Consider the following 21,896-nt stretch of genomic DNA (forward strand, 5'->3'; position numbering starts at 1 on the left):
CTTATAGTAATGTTATTTGTCTAAATCTTATATCCATTTGGATCTTTTCTTGGTATAGGGTGTAAGGTGTTGTTCTACTCTAAGTTTCTTCCATACTAACTTCCAATTTCCCAGCAGTTTTAATCAAAGAGATAGAGTTTTTATTCCAAATGCTGGACTCTTTGGGTTTAACAAACAGCATATTACTATAATCATATCCTACTATTACACCTAGTTTATTCCACTGGTCCATCACTCTATCTCTTAGCCAATACCAGACAGTTCTGATGACTGATGCTTTATAATATAATTTTAGATCAGGTAGGGCTAAGACCCCTTCTTTTATTTTTTTTTCTCTTCAACATTTTCAGGAAGTCCAATAATTCTCAGGTTGCCCCTCCTTGATCTGTTCTCAAGGTCAGTGATTTTGCTGATGAGGTATTTTACATTTTCTTCTATTTTTTCTATTTTTTGATATTGTTTAACTGCCTCTTACTGTCTCATGAAGTCATTAGTTTCTACAGATTCCATTCTTTTTTAAGAGAGTTTTCTTCATTTATCTTTTGCAATTTCTTTTCCAATTGGTCAATTCTGCTTTTGAAAGAGCTTTCCATTTAACTAATTGTGGTTTTGAGAGAATTATTTTCTTCTTGCATTTGCCCAATTGAGGATCTGAGAGTTAGTCTCATTTTGTATTTGTACAATTGTATTTTCTATTAATTTGCTTTCTTGTTGCAAGAATTGTCTCTCCCAAATTTTCCAATTGATTTTTAAATTCCTTCCTTATTTCTTTAAGGAAGTCTTTTTGTGCTGGAGACCAGATCATATTCTCCTCAGAGGTTCTAGTTCTCTGTGTGTTAGGGTCTTTTACTTCCAATAATTTTTCTATGGCTCCACCTTTATTGATGTTTCTTTATTTATCTAAGAACTTGAGTTGGGGAGGGGCTGGTTCAGACCTTTCCTGTTCTGATCCCTAGAAGCTTTACTCACTGATTGCAATATCTCCTGCTTGCTTGTAGGGGGTGCTAGAGATTTTGTTCACTGAGTGTAATTTCTCCACCTGGACAGTAGGGGTGGTGATTGTTTTCTCTGGAGTGTCTCTGACCTTGATTGAGGCCTTCTCCATTAGCCTGGAGACAGTGATTGAAGTTGTTAAATACTTTTGTCTTCCATCAATGGTGGGCTTTATCCTCGGTTGAGGTGAGCACTCTCCCTATGGTCAACTGAGTTGGTTCTTCTGCTCACATACCTGTGCCTGGGCCAGAAGTAGTCTGTAATTGTGTTTGTTCTGGGAAGAGACTTCAACCCATAATGGAAGCATGTCCTCGGATTTCCTCAGACCAAAGTTGCCCAGGGATGATATCCACAGCTCTCCTGCAGCGGAACTCTCCCCTAGGCCTGTCAGCAAGCTCCAGATGGTAAGTGCCAACACCAATGCCTCTGCTCATGACATTATGTATGTTACTTGTTTTTCCATCGTTTTGAAGAGAACCAATGATATCATGAATTATTTCTTGGACTGTGTGTATGGGCATGTGTTTGTGGGCATTTGTGAATGCGTGTGTATGTGTATGTTTGTGTGTGTGTGTGTGTGTGTGTGTGTGTGTGTGTGTGTGTAAAATTTAAGCGAGGGAGAGTTGCTTAAAAATTGTCTCCCACACTCTATTCTCCATATTCATATAAATCCACCTATAAGACAAAAGTCAAGATGACTGGTAATGGTCCATTTTGTAGTGGATGATCTTGGTGTTTTTATTGTCTGAAAAAGTTCTCTGCAATCCACAGCAGTTCAGCCTCTTTTATGACTGTTGTCATAAATTGTACTCATCTGCCCCCAGGGAGATGTCTTCACATGCTTAAGATATTCATCGTCATAAATCATCAATGGTTTTGAAGCCATTTGGTTACTCTCAATCTGGTTTATCTCAACTTGCAAGGCAGTTTTTATCAAAGTGTAATCACTGTGCATGCTATAGATTTTGGGAGTCAAAGTTGATAGAGCTAAGAGAAGATGGGTGACCCAAGAAATGTGAAGTGAAAGGACTCAGCAAACCCCTATAGCAAGGTTTGCAAAACAATTTGAGCATCTCACACCCCTGGCAAGACTGGGTGCTCCTCTTCCTAGCTCGGTACTTGAGATCATGTAAATCTAAAATCATGTTTTTAGTCATATTTTGCACGGCAATAGTTTTCTTATATTTGTCTGTGTTTACATGGAACAAGGTCTAAGATAGACAAGATACTACCCTGAAATCCAAGGGGTTCATGATGTTATGGATAATATCAATTCAAATTTTGACACTAACACTGAAATCAGGATGAAGGACACAGAAATTTTATATAAAAAAATGTACTAATACAAATTTTTATAATTTTAATTAAAAAAACTTTTAAAAATAAACAAAAAGCTTTCTTCCAAATTTGAAAGATGAGGAACACTGACTTATTTTGAGGTTACAAAATCCTATTACTTTTTAAGAGTTACATAGTGAAGAGGGGGGTAATAGTGAGCCATTTGTGAACATCAGTTGTTGAATTCTAAACATCTAAAAATACTTAATGTCTCTCATAAAGCTGGCATCATTACAACCACAGCAGTTATGTTGTCACAAACCGTAACTTCTGATCATTATTATGAGTGTTGCTATTGATGTTCTTTATAGGCCAGATTCATATTCAGTGCACTTCCACAGGTAATTTTACAGCCATATTCCCATTGAGTTGCATAATATTTGCACCTGACACAGTGATGGTATTTTATGACAGTTTCATTGACTTCAGTAAGTTAAAAGAATTAGAAATTTTCAGCATTTGGGGGATTTATCTCTTAGGTTGTAGATACATACAGCCTTCATTTCTCCTCAATTTTAGTTGCTCTATCTTAGACAAAATAACTGACTATGCTTTAGAATATATGCAAAGGTTGAATTCATATATATATATATATGTATATATATATATATACATATATATATATGTACATATATATTTATAGATACATACCTACATACACACAGAGTGACACAAAACATATAAATAATTATAGGGAGCTGATTTCAGAGAGTGAGCACTAGCAATAGGGGCAAAGGAACAGACTTTTCCATGTGTCTTAAAACTTCAAGATGGTCAAGAGGAAACAAGGGAAAGGATTTCAGAAATAGGGAAGAACTAGTGAAAAGGCAGAGGGTGCAGAGAAAGTGCATCATATACAAGCAACAAGAAATAATATGCCAGATCATGGATTTGTGAAGGAGAGTAAATGAAGGACTGGAAAAATTTTAAAAAGGAGTTTATGAACGGTTTCAAAAGCCAGACATAGAAATTTACATTTGTTTCTGGTTCTAACAGAGAGACCTTAGATTGGAAGTGACAAGGTCAGATTTTTTTTTAAGGACTCTCTTTTTTCAAAGTTGAATGAAGGGTGGATTTTAGAAGGGAGAGATGAGGCAGGAAGTTCAGTCAGAAAGTTATTGGTATAACTCAGGTATGAGGTGATAATTGTCTAAAATGGAAGGTAGCTGTAGTGATGAAGACAGCAAAGACATCAAAGAAGGTAGCAAACAGAGAAAAAGCACACTGTGAAATTCATGGATCTTTGCTTTTAAATTCCTTTACACTTCCTAATGATGAGAAATTGAAAGTGGACTGATTGTGAAAAAAAGCACTGAATTTTATCTAATAATTTCTCTCTAGAGTAATGCCTGAAAGAGAAAAAGGATTGTAATTGAATTAATTCACTGCCATTATTTCTCTCGCTACAAATCCTGCATGTCCATTAATTTCTAGATATTCCTTCCTCCAAGAAGTTTTCCCAGGTGGCTTCTGGTTCCAATGATCACTCTCTTCTCAAAATTCCTATAAAATTGCCTGTTGTAGTCATTTGGCAATTTATCTTCGCATCCCTTTTAATATATCTTATATTGTTGTCCTAAATTGTAGCTTCACTCAAAGTTTTCTAATAAATAATGTCATTGATAAACATTTTAGGTCATTCTAAATGGAGCAAAGTTTTTTAAAAAAGGAAATAAAAAAGACATAATTTTGGAAGTTATCCAGCCAATGGACAATGTCTCAACCTGATGTGGTTTTGTTTAAACATGCAGACAGGTTTTAGCTGACTTGACACCTGAACATTATTATAAAGGTTGCGCATTATAAGCAAAAGGAAGCCATTAAAATGCCTAAGCAATACTTATATAGCATTATGATATAAGATGAAAATGTCTAGGCAGATGCAAATTGCTATTATTTTTGTTATTTATCGATAACAATGATTGTTGATGATGGCAATTTATTTTGAAAAAGTAATTGTATTCAAAAAGTCTTTGTTTTAATGACCATAGAAAGCTCACTTGCCATTAAATGTAGGGCATAAGGAAATCACTTTTCTCCTCCCATACCAATTATATTACTGTTTCCATAGTAGCAAGATTGGAAAAATAACACATACATATCTAATTGCTATAATGCCACTAATCATCTTTATTCCCCAACAATGTGCTCAGTGTTCTGATTGCACCAATAAAAAGACAAAGTACTCTAGTCACTGGTTTGTAACTTACGTGGATGTTGCTTTATTTTTTTATACTATCTCTATATGCTGCCAGATGTGTACTTTGTCTACACATCATTTATCAAATAGAAACTCCTATATGTCTAATGATTTTATGAATACAGTCAGGCTTGGACCAATTTTGTACTTGAGTTTGATTACAAATATGTGTGATAGAGCCTGTGTATATAAAACAGTAACAATGTTTTACAAAAAAACTGCCTCCTTTGAACCATCTTAATTTAATAAAGAGGCAATCTATCAGAAACTCTTAGCAATACATTTATATGTATGGTTTAACTTAGATAACTAGCAGGCAACAAAGATTATTTTCTCCTCATACCCTGATGGATTGTTTTTTGGAAAACTTAGATATTCTTTTTTAACCTTTGTGCATAGTCAATACAACATGGAAGTGGCGAGCAGGAATAAAAATAAATTGTCAGGAAATGAATATAGATGCTTGTGTTTAGGTTAGAGATTTTCTTCCTAAATACATAATATTTCAAGGGTGATTTTATGTTGATTTAATTTTTCATATTAGTTTTGAACCATGTTGTTTGGCTGATTTAAAAAAATGAAATCACAGAATAAAACCCTAATTTCAACTAGGGTTTTCAAATATGTTTTGTTACCATTTCTCTATGACTCCATTCAAATATTTCATTTTACTAGTATTCTGATTTTTGCTATAACTTTGTAGTTCCTTTGTCTTTGCTTTGCAAGCTGGTTTTTAATCAATCATTAAATTCTTATTAAGTACCTATTATTTGTTCACCTAGGTAAATGCTGGGATTAAAAAAGAGGCATAAAACAATCTCTGCTCTCAAGGAGTTTACAGTCTAAGTTTTTCAGTTCCTCTCAATAGTCTTCTATGAGATTTAGTCAACTGTTAGTGATTATAATCCAATTTCCTTAAGAGGTATTGGTTTCTTTCCCAGAGGCATAGAATAACTGGAATAATTTAATTAAAATTGGGTTTATAGATATTTATTAACCACAGGTTCTGATAAGCACTGGCTATGTGATCTCAGGCAAATTACCTGACCTTCCAGTGACAAATGCAAAGTTATAATACAGATAGTACAAAAATGACTAGCCTGTATAGATAGTGAGAGAAACTTCCTATACTACCAATTTCTTCTATCAGTAAAAATATACTTTGGTCAAAATGCATTTGAAATAGTTCCTGCTCATAAGAGAATTACATTTTACTGGAGGGAAATGCAACAGGAGAAGAGGTAAGAATGAGTGAGTCCCCCAAATTGTTGCCAGAGGATTGATGTCACCAATTAAAAAAAAGTATTCACATATAACCCTGAAGCTTTAAAACTGCTCAGATTTTAATAAACAAGCCATCAAAGTTTACAAATTAAAAATCTTTTCTCCTCCAGAAGCAACAAACTGTTTGAAATCTGCTTGAGGGCAGGAGTGAATAGTAAAAGGCTAAGCAAGATTTGAAAGAGATACAGAGACAGAGGGGAGGGGAAAGGAGAGGGGGATGGGGAGAGAAAGATAGCAACAGAGACAGAGTCAGAGACAAAAGGAGGGAGAGTGACAGAGACAAAGAGACACAAAGAGAGTGAGAGACACACACAGAGACACAGAAAGAGACAGAGAGACTCAGAGACAGAGGCCGAGAGAGAGACAGAGAGAGGGAGGGAGACAGAGAGAGGGACACAGAAAGAGACAGACACACACACACACACACACACACACACACACACACACAGAGTAAGAGAGACACACAGAGAAAGAGAGACAAAGATAGAAGCAGAGAGAAAGAGAGAGAGAAAGAGAGAGTGACACACACACAGAGTCAGAGACACAGAGAGAGATAGAGATGCAGAGAGACAGACACACACAGACACAGAGGGAGGGAGGGAGAGAGGAGTCTGTTTGGTACCAGGGAAATCCAAGTCAGACTTGTACACTCTCTTGGAATAGAAGGGTCAGGAGAATATGAGTAAAGTGAGAAATCCCTCCCCCTCTACCTCACTGAAATCAGGCAAAATGTAGGAAACTGGGAGGGTGGGGTTGGAATTGAGGGGAGGTTAAGAATTTAAATATAACCATGGCTCAACAAGAGTCAATTTACATCACAGGCACAGATAGCCACAATTTAACAGTATAAAAGATTACAAAATTTGTTTCCAATTACAATGTTCCCTATGTCCATAACTCCCTGCACTATATTTTCCCCCACTCAAATTATTAGGACCAAGATTCATCTGGGTCTTTCAGGACTCAATTGGAAGAGAAACTTGCAGTGGGAACTCAAATGGTACAAGATTCATAGGATGGTGGTTGTCAGGATCAGGAATAGCTGGTTGGTTGGTGTCTAGTAGAGGATACTGTTGGAGATGTATAGTAGCAGATCACCTAGAGAATCAAACCTGAGAAAATAAAATGAGGAAACAAAACCAAATAGGGCCATTTTACAGAGAACCAGTGAGTAGGACAAAAAATAGGAGATCTATCAGGAACAAGAATTATACTTTATGATCCTAAGCTAGTTTCAGAATACTTTTCATAAGAACATGAATTCCAACAGCAAGGATTTAACCACAGATACCAAGACTCTAAAAACAGTATTTTTTCTACCACAGTCCCCATATTCCAAAATTTGTTTTGAAGTGTCAAATCACTGGTCAGTTAGATGATTGCCAATGTGTTGACTATGAACTAAAACCTGTTCTGAGTGAGAGGGACATATATCAAGGCACATGTATTTGACTAAGTAGAGAAATTCACAAAAGTTCTATAGTATTTGTAGATATTGCAACCTCTGGAACAAACATGAGAATTGTGCTGCGAATTACACTTAGTTTTCATGGACACTGCTTCAAAACTTTTCCACAATGGTAGAATACTTCAATTTAAACAAAACTTTGATGGAACATTTTTCTGTAAAATTATTATATTAATGCTTATTTAAAAATTAATTAAAATAAACATATGAAAAAAGCATTTTTGGGTTATTTCAGGGTTTCATATTGTGCAGTTTGAGGAAAATGGTTTTGGATTTTCTTTTCTTTCTTCCTATCCTGTCCTTTGATTTCCTCCCCTCATATGCAAGCACACATGGTACAAGTTATCAAAATATAAGAATTTTCTCTCTTAGGCAAATTAGTCACTGGAATAAGACAAATGAAAATAATAAAATATACATGCAAATGTATTTATATCAGCATACGCAGTTCCTAAAAGTTTCTACATAAAAAAAATCATTTTGAAAGTTTTGGGGAAAAAAGAAACAATCCCTGAGACCGACAAAGGCAAAGATATCTATATTTGAAATGTGTATTTCCATTCATATTTTAATGCCATCATCTCATAAGAATTCTAAAATTAGGCTTGTTTGGTATACTGTTCAAATAACACAGAACTCACATGAAAATGTGTTTTTCTTAAATTAGCCATAAAAATAATTTTTTTTAGAAAAATGATGTCTGAAGTAAGGCATGACCTGAGTTCTGATGGAGAAGGAAGTTAAGTGGAGTGTTTTTTTTTTTCTTTTTTAAGAAGGATGATTTCTCTCTCATTTACATTCTACCTTTTATCTAAAAAAAGACTTGGTATGTTTTTTTTATTTTTTTAAAGTTCGTTCTTACTTGTTTGTTTTCCCTTTATTTTTATAGAAATAACTTAAAAGGAGGGTGGTGAACTTTTTTTCCTAGACTCAAAATGGAGTGGTTTATTAAGGCCCAAAGAATAGAAACTACATTTGATATTTAGCTAGTATAGTATAGAGAACTCCCTGACAATGGAATTACCCCTAACAATGCAAATCAATATTGTCTGAAACTTCAAATTAAATAGTTATGTTGAGCACTGAAAGGTTAATTAACTTGTGCAGGTCAGAGATAGGACTATGAACCTAGATCTAACTTGATCCAAGACTTGTTCTTTATCCACTACCCCATGTATCACACATGCTACTTGTTGTCATGGGAAATTTAGACAACAAAAATAATGGGATACTTGAATATTAAAAACGAGTATTTTATCATAAGAAATTATCTTTTAAATGCCTGTTAACATAGCACGATGCCCTCCAATTTAAGAATTGTCTGAATGAATATATGAATAAATTAATATAAATTTATTATATTCTCTTTGTGTATCAAGCATTGTGCTAAACATTGAGAAAGCTAATTCAAAGCAAAGACCCTTCTCTCAAGAAACTTATAGTCTACTTCACAGATAAAACAAGAGAAAGTAGTGACTAGAGAGATAGCCCACTGCACAATTTCCCAGGAAAATAATTATCTTCTTTCATTTATGTTAGATATAGTCTTTAAATGACCCCATCTCCCTCTAACAGGTCAACCTTTATAATTCTAGCCAATAAAACTGATCCAGTTTTATAGAAAGTTCTGAATGAATGGAGAAATAAGGAATTGGTCTATAGAGAAAGGAAGTGGCATATGGCCAGACCATGAACATATAAAAGAACAAAGAAAAAGAAAATTAGAGGTGATATAGAAGGTTAAAAGTATAACATTTTATTCTTTGAATTCTTGATGAGAACTGAAAAATTGGAACTTCCCATTCTCTTTGGTGATCTGCCTCTTCTTTCTCGCAGTTGTACCAGCACTCTCTAAATTTACTGGTATGAGGAAAGTACCTGGAATGAATAGAAATGCATATAAGAGATTCAATAATGAATCTATGTACTGTGCACATTTTCCACCATTTCCAACCTCCATTGCTACAACATTAAATATTGCAAAAATTCAACTTTCCTGTCTTCTACTCCTGGGAGTCTCATAATACCCTCTCCTTTTCAAGTTTTTACTTGTCAAGAACCAAATTTGATCACTGCAATCATTTATCTCTTTTATTCCTACTCATCTGAAGCTGAATATAACTACAAAAGGTCCAATGACCACACTACTAATCTAAATGAGTCTATTCAAAACGTGTTATGTAATCTTCTCCTGCACTCTAAACACAGTGAGGTATTCTTTTGACTCTTTTTTCCTATTTAACTCCTTTCCCCATTTCCTGGAGATATTGTTCAAAATATCTTCTTTCATTTAATTTAATTTAATTTAATTCTTTCATTTAATTTAATTTCTCACATACCCCCATATATATATATATATATATATATATATATATATATATATATATATATACAATGGCAGTGATCAAATATATATATGTGTGTGTGTGTGTGTGTGTGTGTGTGTGAAGCACCCCTTTTCAAAATATTTAGGATCTAAAAACTGGGTGCACCTTATACAGTGGTTGTAGATTTTTTCCATGCATTTTCCACTTTTTTTTTGCACTTGCTGCCTTTGCGCTCATTCTTTCATATTTGTTACCAGTGTTTTAAGTTACATTTTGCCATGTTCTACCCTGTAATGACTCAGAAAAGATTTTTGAATCAGGGCTGAATTCAAGATCAAAGTGATCCAGTTTGCAAACATGAATGGAAATCATGCTGCTGAACTTCTGTTTGATCCTCCTCCAATTGAGAAAACAATCTGAGACAAGCTGGGGAAGAAGAAATCCCACTGAAGCATAAGGCCATGAGAGGCAAGTCAGCCAAATGGATTGAGTTAGAGGGAATTGAAGAGATGGATTGAGGAGCAAAGGTCCAGTGGAATTCCTTTGTTTACAAAGATGGTTCAACAGGAGGCCAGAAAAATTGCTGATGAACAAGGAGTGATTGATTTCAAAGGGCACAATTGGTGATTCAGGTTCATGAAATGGAATGGACTAAGCATGCATCTGCACCAGACTTGCCCAGGGAGTGCTTGTTGTGGACCACAGAACAGAGTCCAGGCAGGAGAGCAGTCAGAGACTCTCAAGACAGTTATTCTTCATCAAACACAAATGGGAAGTTGTATGAATTTTATTATGAATAAAACTTGAGTTCAAAAATTTTATGCAATGCATTTTTTTCAAATTTCAGCCCCAAAATTAAGGTGCATCTTACATGTGGAGAAATCTGGTATTTCTTTTCCTCTCCCTCTCTGCTTTGCTTAGAAGTGAGATCCTTTTCCCTTTCTATATTAACTTTAGCATCATTCCCTTACCTTCTCCTTCCTTACTTTTTTCTCTGAAAAAGAGATGACTTTTACCACCCAAAGTTCAATACTTTTGGCCCTTTGCTCTCATATTCATTAGAAGATTGATCCTATTAGCATCTCTGTCTTTCCTTATTGTTTGTCTGCTTCCCTGATGACTAAAAGCAGGTGCTATTCTTAAAAAAAAAATCTTATTATAACCTACCATTCTCTAGGTTACATGGTGAATTATATAGACTACTGCCCTGGAGTTAAGAAGAACTGAGGTCATATGAAGCATATGAAAACTTTTCATATCTTTTCTTTCTAAAAATTTATTAATTTATTTATCATCATGCATTTGTACATGTATATATCCAAGTTACAAAATGTCCCTCCACCCTCCCTTCCCACTCCACTCCCCTCAACAGGGAATAGTCAGGTTAGCATTTCATATATATATTTTTCTAAGCATATTTGCAAATTATTAATTTTTGGCATGAGGAGTTAATATTAAGGGGAAAAAATACATCAGAGATCATTTTTATAAAGTGTTCATCAGATTCAGGAGGGGTGCTTTTTTCAGTGCATTTTGTTTTGTTTTGTTTTTCTTCCTCTGGTTGGGGATAATATAGTCTATAACCAGTTAAATACAGTTGTCCTAGCTCTCTGGACTGTTGGGAGGAGTTGTGTCCATCAAAAATTTGTTCTACTAAATGTTGTTGTGTACATAGTTCTCTTGGCTCTAATCATTTTGCTCAGCATCAGATCCCATAAGTCTTTCTATATCCTCATCTCCATTATTTTTCAATTAGGAAATGATTCTTATTTTCTATAAATTTGATTCATTTCTCTAATGTTTAAGAAATGAAAAGAAAATAGCTTTAATTTTTCTTTAAGTTACTATTGTTAAGTGTATTTTTCTCTATCCTCCTATTAATTCCATTCTCTCTCCTTTCAAATTATTCCTTATCAAAAGTGTATTGCTTCTGGTTACCTCTTCCCCAATCTGCACTTCCTTCTATCACTAACCTTATTTTATCCCTTCCCCCCCTTGTCTTGTAGGATAAGACAAGTTTCTATAATCCAATGAGTGTGTATTTTATTTCCTCTTCGATCTACTTCTGATGAGAGTTTGATTCACTCACTCTAACTCATCTTCGAGGTTTCCCTTCACTGTTAATGATTTTGCTTACTTCTTTAAGGAGATTCTGTCCCTTTCCCATTCTCCCAGTATATTCATATCTCAGAGCTTAATTTTATTGTTAGATATTATCCCTTTGTGTTTCAACTGAATCCTGTGTTCATTTTTTTCTAGATCTGTCTCTGTCTCTGTCTCTCTCTCCCTCCCTCTTTCTCTCTCCCTCTCTCTCTGCCTGTCTCCCTCTGTCTCTGTCTCTCTTGCTGACCCTGTCTCTCTGTCTCTGTCTCTGTCTCTGTCTCTGTCTGTCTCTCTCTCTCTCTCTCTCTCTCTCTCTCTCTCTCTCTCTCTCTCTCTCTCTTTCTCATTATAGAGTCTGCTTCTTCCTTTGACTCCAGCCTATGGGGTGTCGTAGTGCTGGTGTTTACCTGCTCCACCATATTGGGACACACAATCTCCCACTGGTTTGCAGAGACTGGGTTTGCTTTTGACTTGTACAGATTCTTTCTTCCTAGACTGTACTCGCCTGCACCCCTTTTACCAGAGTGAATGGTACCATTCCCAGTCTTCTTCCAAATTTCTTCATCTAAAAAATTGCTTCACTTCATCTTTTTTTCTAGTTCTGTTTCAGAGTGAGGTGAATACAAAATAGTTAAACCAATTTAATGCTTATTCTGTCATATTGATTCCTGGATGTCCAAAATCCAACACTGAATTTGAGAAAGAAAATGTATGGAAAGAACCATAAAAGAATGGTAGAAAAAAAAACATAAAGAGACGAGAATATAAGGAAGATGGATTGTGGTGTACAATGTTAAAGGTTACAGAAAATTCAAAAATCATTAGAACTGTAAAAAGTCATTAAATTTGAAAATTAAAAAATTATTAATAACTTTGGAGAGAATAGTTTTAACTGAATAATAACTTGGACTCCTGATTTCAGATATTTACGGGCACGGGCAGCTAGGTGGCATAGTGGATAAAGCACTGGCCCTGGAGTCAAGAGTACCTGAGTTCAAATCAGGTCTCAGACACTTAATAATTACCTAGCTGCGTGGTCTTCGGCAAGCCACTTAAACCCGTTTGCCTTGAATAAACCTAAAAAAAATTTAAGGGCATAGTCTGTAAGAATTAAAAGATCAAACAGAAAAGAAGTTTAGACACCTAGTATAGATAACTTGCTTAAGGAGTTCAGTAAGACACAAAAAGAAAAGAAAGGGATAAGTCTATGGCTACCTGATATGTATAGATCATAGGCAGATATTTCGTTTACTTCCAAAGACCATCTTGTAAATTGTAAATTGATAGTCCTGGACCTTTTTACTTTATATTTATTATGTGTATATATATATATATATATATATATATATATATATATATATATATATATATATATATATATATATATATATATATATATATATTTACTTAATCAGTCACATGATGTCTCTTTGAACAGAAGGTAATTAACATGAAAGCATGAATGGTTTCATTTTGTTTTTGTCTCAGTCTATTATTTAGTAAATAGTAGTGCTAATAAAAGCTTGTTGATTGATAGGAGAAAATGAGAAATCCAGGGAAAGCAGCAGATATCTTAGGGTGGAGCTGAGGCAGTGGGTGCAATCCAGGATTGTTAAAGTGAACCCCCAGTTTTAGAATCATTTGAAGTACCTATTTTATTTTCCTTCATAAAGTTGCAAATGGGGGAGGAAGATTAAATATTAGTCTCTGGCTAATACTTCTTAGTGATCCAGCTTTTACTTGTCTGTAGACACAGCATTTTTAATCTTCTTTATCTGGAAAGTGGGTATTTTATTAAAAATGCATTTTGTATAATTTTTCCTCTTCTTATGAACTGAGAACTTTGGAAGATTGTACAATTAAATTATCTTGAAATGCATTAAAATATTTTTCTCAGGTTGAGAGAGAGGACTGAGTTAGAATTTGGTAAGATAAATGTGATCTGAAATCATAGACTAAGGATAGCAAGCATGATGCCTAAAACTGTTCAGAGTAAGAAAAGATATACAACCACCTCTGAACAACTGGGTCCTCCAGTATTAGATGGAGTACATAAGAACGTCTTACCCCATATATCTAAACTAAAAAAATGTATCTGATTAAGAATACATTTTGACGATTAAACAAACTGACTAATAATTGAATGAAAAAATCCGTAGATAAATAAACAAGCAAATAAATAAAAAGCCAGGGTTATTCAGATCTCAGCTATAGAAAAATATTGCATTTTTTAGCTTTTTTTTTTTTTTTTTTGCAAGACAAACGGGGTTAAGTGGCTTGCCTAAGGCCACACAGCTAGGTAATTATTAAGTGTCTGAGACCAGATTTGAACCCAGGTACTCCTGAATTCAGGGCTGGTGCTCTATCCACTGCACCATCTAGCTGCCCCCCACTAGCATTTTTATGATAAATTAAACACTTCTAGGATCAAAAAGTAAGGACTTGGAACAATAATAATTAAATACACATTATAAAAGGGACTATAAGTGAGACAATAAAATCCACATAAAATCTATTCATGATCAAGGTTCCATATGTTAGCATTAGAAACCAGGAGTTCTGCTTCTTAGATTTCTGAATTACACAAATTCTGGTTAGGTGCACAATTTGTTATTCAAAACAAATGAAAACCAAGAAATATAAGTGTATTTATAGATCGTTTTCAATTTTAATATGTGCGCAAATACTGAAGTGAGAAGGAACAAATAATCCTTTACTTGACTTTTGAGAATTTGGTTGATTACCTATGTACTTGAAAATAGGCACTTAAAACCCTAGAAGATGGCTGTTAAAAATGAAAAAAATATGGCTATTAGAATTGTTCCCATACCCATGTCTTATGCTTTCCAAATTTGAGTGTAAGCTAAAATATGAATTAGAAAAATAATTGAAGCTGTAGAGAATGAAGTTTATGACATTAAAATACCAGTAGATTGTTCCTGATTTGTTACATGTCTCTAGTGTCCTATTGTTCTTGTCTAAAGAAAACAGGTACTAATTTAAAATATATGTACATACATATATTTACATATATATACATATATATACATATATATGTATATATGTATATATGTATATATATGTAAATATATATACATATATATGTATGTGTATATATATATATATATATATATATATATATATATATATGTATATACACAGGCTATTCTAACAGCCATGACAGAAATCATTTCCAAGTAAACCACCACCTGGACAATCTCAGGAGCTGGCTTGCCACCCTGCCCTTAGAGATAAGGTGCAGGGAGTCCTTTGGAGCTGGACATTCTGCCCCACAGACCAAGGACACTAGACACATCTGTGTTTTATCACCTCCTCCCTAACATACCCCCTTATCCTGTATTGCAAGATGCTGAACATACCCCACTTGCACCCCTGCAACTATTTCCTTGTTCTTTGTTCTCCCCTGGAAGACCTAACAGGATATATGTAATAACTAAGCAGTAATAAAATTGAGTTGGAGGCATAAGGCAGTAGTGGCTTGACTTCTTATTCTCAGCTCCCCTCCGGGAGGGAGGTCACCACTGTGGAACACAAGGTGAAGCAAGCCACAACATGTATATATATATATATTAAATATATGTAGATGATCTATGAGGGCAAGAAATGTGTATTTTATTTAACATATAGCATATTGAATCTCATTAATATTGTTCTGAATTGAATTTATTATGTATATCATTAATTCTTTCAAAATATTTTTGAATGTCAACACTTTCATAATTTCTTTGCATTTCTGGGACTTCTCAGGATTTTGAAATATGGAGTGATGAATAGGTAGAGGTATAGAAGAATATTAAGTCTTTGAAGACTACAGAAAAAAATTAATTTATCTCAGATACATATTCTTTGATAACTTAATGAAATCATGGTTAAGAACTAGTGACAGCAGCATTAAATGTGGATATAATTAAAGTCGATAAATTGTTTTAAAGGTCCAGTTTTTCTTGAATCTATGTTACCTCAGAGAAGCAATGGGAGAAAATGAACTTTTCTGAGATTGAGATCATTAGAACTTGCATCAGTATATTTAGTATGTACTTGAAAATATGAGACAATTTACCAGGATGTTATTTATAATGTAACCTTTAGAACCCAATAATTTATTTCTAGATTTCATGGATTATTGACTTCTAGTAAACTAAAGTGCCATCAGAACTGGTACCAACGTAACCAAGATTACAAGGAAAACAAAAAATTTGGGGAAAATAATTATGGACAATTTCTTGAATGAAAATCTCAGGTCTCAAATATATCAAAAATCTGTCAAATTTAAAAAAAAAAACTGAATCATTCTTTCTTATTGACATTTTATTTTTTCAAATATATGCTATGAAAATTTTTCAACATTCATCTGTATGCCTATGTATATTTTTAAGTTGCAAAATTTCCTTCCATTCTCCCTTTCCACCCCACCTCCTCAGCTCAGTGGCAACCAGTAAGGTTGATATATTGTATATAAACATTTGTGTTAAACATGTTTACAGATTAGTCATTTTTGTTATGATAAATTAGCATTAAGGGAAAGAAATACATGACATTTTTTTTTAAAGTGAGTGTAGTGTTCATCAGATTCTGAAGAATTATTTTCCATGTTTGATTTTGTTTTTCTTCTTCTGGATGGGGATAGGATTTGTCCATGGACATTCTAATAGGGTTGTCCTAGCTCTCTGAACTGCTAAAAGCAGCTGCATCCATTAGGGCTGATCATCTCAATGTTGCTGTTGATGTATATACATTGTTCTCTTGGTTCTATTCCCTTCAGTCAACATCAGTTCCAGTGAGTCATTCTGTGCTTCTCTACAGTCTGACATTTATGGTTTATTATAGAACAATATCATTCCATAATTCTACCATAACTTGTTTAGCCATTTCCTCATTTGATGGGAATCCCCTCAATTTTCAATTTTTTGCCATTACATAAAGAATTACTATAATATTTCTATCATGTTGGATTTTTTCCCATTTCTTATGATTTCTTCTAGATATAGACCTAGAATTGGAATTGCTGGATCAAAGATTTTGAAGTTTTATTGTTCTTTGGGCATAGTTCCATATTGTACTCCAGAATGGTTGGATGATTTTGCAACTCCAACAACAATGCATTAATATCCCAATCCTCAATCAATCTGTTCAATAATAATAATTCTCCTATCCTGTCATTTTAGACAAACTGTTAGGTGCGAGGTCCTGCTTTAATTTGCATTTCTCTAATTAATAATGATTTGGAGCATTTTTTCATATGACCATATATAGCTTTACTTTCTTCATTTGAAAACTGTTTATTCATATCAATTGATCAATTGGGGAAATACTTGCAACCTTAAAATTTGATGCAGTTTCTATATGTTTTAGAAATGAGATCTTTATTGGAGCTCCTATTTGTGAAGATTGTTTCCCAGCTTTTTGCTTTCCTTCAAATTTTGGCTTGATTTTATTAGTACAAAACCTTTTTTTTTTAATTTAATGTAGTAAAAATCATTCATTTTATAGTTTATAATGTACTGCTTGTTTGGTTATAAACTTGACCCCTTTCCATATATTTTATAGATAAAGTATTTCTCAGTCTATTAATTTATCTATGGTGTCACCCTTTATTTCTAAATCCAGTACCCATTTTGACCTTAATTTGGTATGGAGTGTGAGATGTGAATCTATGCCCAGATTTTTGTCTTAATGTTTTCCTAGTTTAACCAAAGATTTTTGTAAGACAGTGAGTTTTTATAAGAGAAGCTAATGTCCTTGGGTTTTTTTTTACAGTAGATTACTGTAGTCATTTATTCTTGTTTCTTTTGAACTTATCCTAATTCACTGATCCATTACTCTATTTCTTAACCAATTCCAAGCAATTTTTGTGAATTTTGTTTTATAGTATAGTTTTAGATCTGTTAGAGTTAAGTCACGTTCCTTTACTTTTTTTCCCCATCAGTTTCCTTGGTTTTTTTTTTTTTAACCTTTTGTTGCTCCACATGAATTTTATTATAATTTTTTCTAGCTCAATAAAAATAACTATTTGGTAGTTTGATTGGTATGGTACTGAATAAGTAATTTAATTTACTAAAATTATCATTTTAATTATATTAGTTCGACCTAACCATGAGCAATTGACATTTTTCCAATTATTTAGATTTGTCTTTATTTGGGTGAGAAGTGCTTTATGATTGTCTTCATACAGTTTCTGGGTTTGTCTTGGTAATTGAATTGTTCTCTAATTGGTAAATAAGTATACATATATATATATATATATATATATATATATACACACACACATATATATACACATATATAATCAGATTGTTTTGTGAAAAAGTCAGACACATTTCATCATATTCAAATAGTCTTAATTATTTTATTATGAAAATTAAAATTAAAACAACTTTGAGATATCATCTCATACATATCAGATTGACTAAAATGATAACTGTTGGAGGGATATGGAATCATACACTAATGAATTGTTAAACATTAATGAACTGTGCAGTGATCCAACTATTTTGGAGAACAATCTGGAATTTTGCTCAAAGAGTTAAATTCTGAGTATAACTTGTGACCCACCAGTATTTCTATTAGGTCTGATTGTCAAACAGAGAACAAAAGAGAAAATGAAGTTTATATAGCAGTTCTCATTGTAGAAGCATGGAAGAGGAAACTGAGAAGATACCCATCAAATGGGGAATTGTGAAATTTGTGTCATACATGATTGTAATGGAAAAATATTGTACTGTAAGAAATTATAAACAGTTTGATTTCAGAAAACCATGGATAGACTTGAATCAAATATTGTGCAATGAAGTGAATTAAGTTAATGTTGTATATAAAAACAGATATATCATTTAAAGAGTAAAAGTGAATGATTGAGCTTTTCAGAGTTATATGACTATCCAATTACAAAGCATGTAGGAAAGAATATGCCTTCCACCTCCAGAGAAAGAACTGATTTATGTAACTATGTTTTGTATAATTTCATGTATATATGCATGAATGTATGTATGTATGTGCATGTAGGTTCTGTTTATGTATGTCCATTTGTATGCCTGCATATGTGTATATGTGTGTGTATGTGTATGTGTGTGTGTTAATTTAGATATATCTATAGCTATAAATCTATACATAGATTATTGATCTATCTATTCATGTATCTAAAATATTGGCCTCTTCTAGCATGGGATTAGGACGGAGGGAGGAAAACATCTTAGAACTCAAGTTTAGTAAAACTAATCAATTTAAAAAAATGCAACCTGGTCCAGTTCATCTTGTTTTATGATGTTCTGCATACTGGAAAATGGAAATGAAAAATGGACAGATACAGAGAAAGAGAACAGTAGAGACAATATCACAGAGAGACATACATAGAGAGAAAAACTATGAAAGAGAAAGGCAGAGAGCCAGAGTCAGAGTATAAAGGATAAACAGATATACAAAGGAAGCTAGAGATAATTTATGGCAGAAAATGGTAATACTGGAGTGAAATATACATTTTGGCTAAATTGGCAAAACACCTGAAGATAATAAAGGAAAGAATAGGTTTCTGGGATGAAACTAAAGAAAAGAACGAAATAAGAGACAAATGATCATTTTGAATGTGAAGAACATGTAGATTTGGGGTAAGGCAGTAGAAAAAAACTGAAAATAAAAGGATTTTACAGTTAGAGAACTGAAGTTCAAAGTTTAAGATCTTGAAAAATTATGTGACTGACCGAAGTAGATTAAGTACAGCAGAATTAGGAAGGTCAAAGTTCCACATGTTATTCTGTCATCCTTCAATATGGATATTTAGGCCAAAAAGAAAAAAAGGTACAAAAGAAAATGTCTGTTGATCATGAAGGCATTGAAGAAAGTGGAAATCTTTTTAGCAAATGGTTGGCAATGCACAGGAAAACTTGTAATATATTATTTATGATCATTAAGGGTTAGAAAATTCTTATTATTTCATAGAAGTAAAATATTACTGTGAAATCCATTTCCTAACCTTGTTCTAAAGTTAAGTTTTCTTTATTTATCAAAGTATATTTTACTTCAATTGCTAAGGGGAAAAACTGAAAAAAAAGGATTATTTTAAGTGATTCATACATTTTTAATTGAATTTGGTCTAAGCAGCTATATGTATCTATTGAATCACTTAGATATAGGAATAGTGATTAAGCATGTAATAACATTGGAAACTACCATGTGAGGAAATTCCTTCTACTTAAACAATTTAAGAGTCTTCTCTGTAACATATGATCTTAGAGCCTAAATTCTTAAGGTGATTTGTACAGTGTCACACTGCCAGTATGTGTCAGAACCACGACTTGGAGTCAAGTCTTGTGACTATAAAAACCAGAATTCCATCTAATATACCAAGTTTATATATGTATATATATATATATATATATATATATATATATATATATATATATATATATATACATATATATATATATATTTATAGTGTAGCATTATTTATATTTATCATGGATAAACAATATTTTCTCTTTTTCTTATACCTTCAAAATTGATAAAATTAAATTATTCCCTGAAGTTGAAGAACAAATCTAAAAAAAAAAAAGCAAAATTGGCTGCAATAAGAAGGAATCTCCCATTAGTTAAGTTGCTCACTTGGAAAATATCAAACATATTGCCTAGCACTTAACTCTTTAGGACTAACAGGCAATAAGATAGATAATTACCATGTAGCAGAGAGGTTAAGGAATCAATTCCAAGAAACTCACTGATAAAGCCAAGATTATGACACAAAAACTGACTCATAGGAATCATTTTCCTGCTAAAATCCCATAAAACTAAATATCTTTTAAACAATAAAACTTCCTTTCTATGTCTTCTAGGGCACAGATATCTATATGCAATTTGGCAATCCTTATACCAGATGGGTATCAATGATTTCTGTGTAGTGCATTATGTTTCTCTTTTATAGAAACTCTTAGTAATAACTATTTCTGCAACTAATTTAAAGAGAATACATTATGCAAATGTCATCTTACCTGTATAAAATTCCTAGGTGTAAAAACTTAGTATCTGGTATCAGACAGGATTTAATATATTCATAAGATAAGCATATGCAAAAAAGAAAAAACAAACCACTGTCAACTCTTCATTTGCCAAAGCAAAGGGAGTGAACCGTGCCATGTAGAGTTTTAACCATGTATATCTAGATAAAAATAAATCTTCATAAATATTTTTATTATTTTTGAGACCAAAGACAATCTGAAGATTATTAAATATACTTTCATGCTTCTAAATACACACAAACATGCACGTGCGCGCACACACACACACACACACACACACACACACACATATGGAAAATAGACACACACACACACATTTCTCCCCCAAGAAGATGAAGTCTTGATATAATTACTCCTAATGAACTAATGTATCAACTCTCAAATTATTCTTGTGAAGATCAAGGAAAGTACTAAAAACTTTCTTTATTAATAACTCTGACATCATCTTAACTACAACATAGGACTACACCTTTTTCAATAAATAGATAATCATTTATTAAGTATCATTGTGCATATGGCACTTTGCTAAGAATTAGAAATGAAAAAATGGAAGTGAAATAATTTCTCCCCTCATGAAACTTATGTTGGGTTGGGAAAAACAGCATGACTACATGAGATGATGATGATGATCATGATGATGTTCATGATGAAGATGATGATGATAATGATTATAAATTATAATTACATAAAAATATATATTTATATAAAATTCCCAAAATGTTCATTTTATGTGCTAGGTATTATGCTATAAATGTTTCATTTTATCCTCACAATAACCCTGCAATGCAGGTTTTATTTTTATGCCCATTTAACAGTTGAGCAAATACACATTTAAAGCTTTGGTTACAGCTAGTCTAATCCTTGATTTGAACTCATATCTACCTGATTTCATGCCAAATGCTACATGAAAGAGAATATCAAAGAATAAGAAAACTGTATTTTATTGGATGGGTATCTTTTGGTATTTTTCAGATCATACAACTAGAGTGGAATTATCTTATCCACCCTTTTCATTTTATAATTTTTGAAACAGAGGCCAAGGGAGATTTTATAATTTCTGCAGTCATACAAGTAGTATTATCAGAAGGTATTTTTAATAATGATCCCCTTATTCCTGAATATATAACAACAGTTGTTGACTTTTTATGTCATGATTC

At 33.0% G+C, this 21,896-nt stretch overlaps 1 pseudogene; it reads left to right on the forward strand.

Annotated features, from left to right (window-relative positions):
- The first annotated feature begins 1,298 nt into the window (after positions 1-1,298).
- LOC141505329 (V-type proton ATPase subunit S1-like) overlaps positions 1,299-21,896 on the forward strand; it is a 112,794-nt pseudogene continuing 92,196 nt past the window's right edge.

This window comes from Macrotis lagotis, chromosome 1, assembly GCF_037893015.1.
Source record: "Macrotis lagotis isolate mMagLag1 chromosome 1, bilby.v1.9.chrom.fasta, whole genome shotgun sequence".
NCBI lineage: Eukaryota > Metazoa > Chordata > Mammalia > Peramelemorphia > Peramelidae > Macrotis > Macrotis lagotis.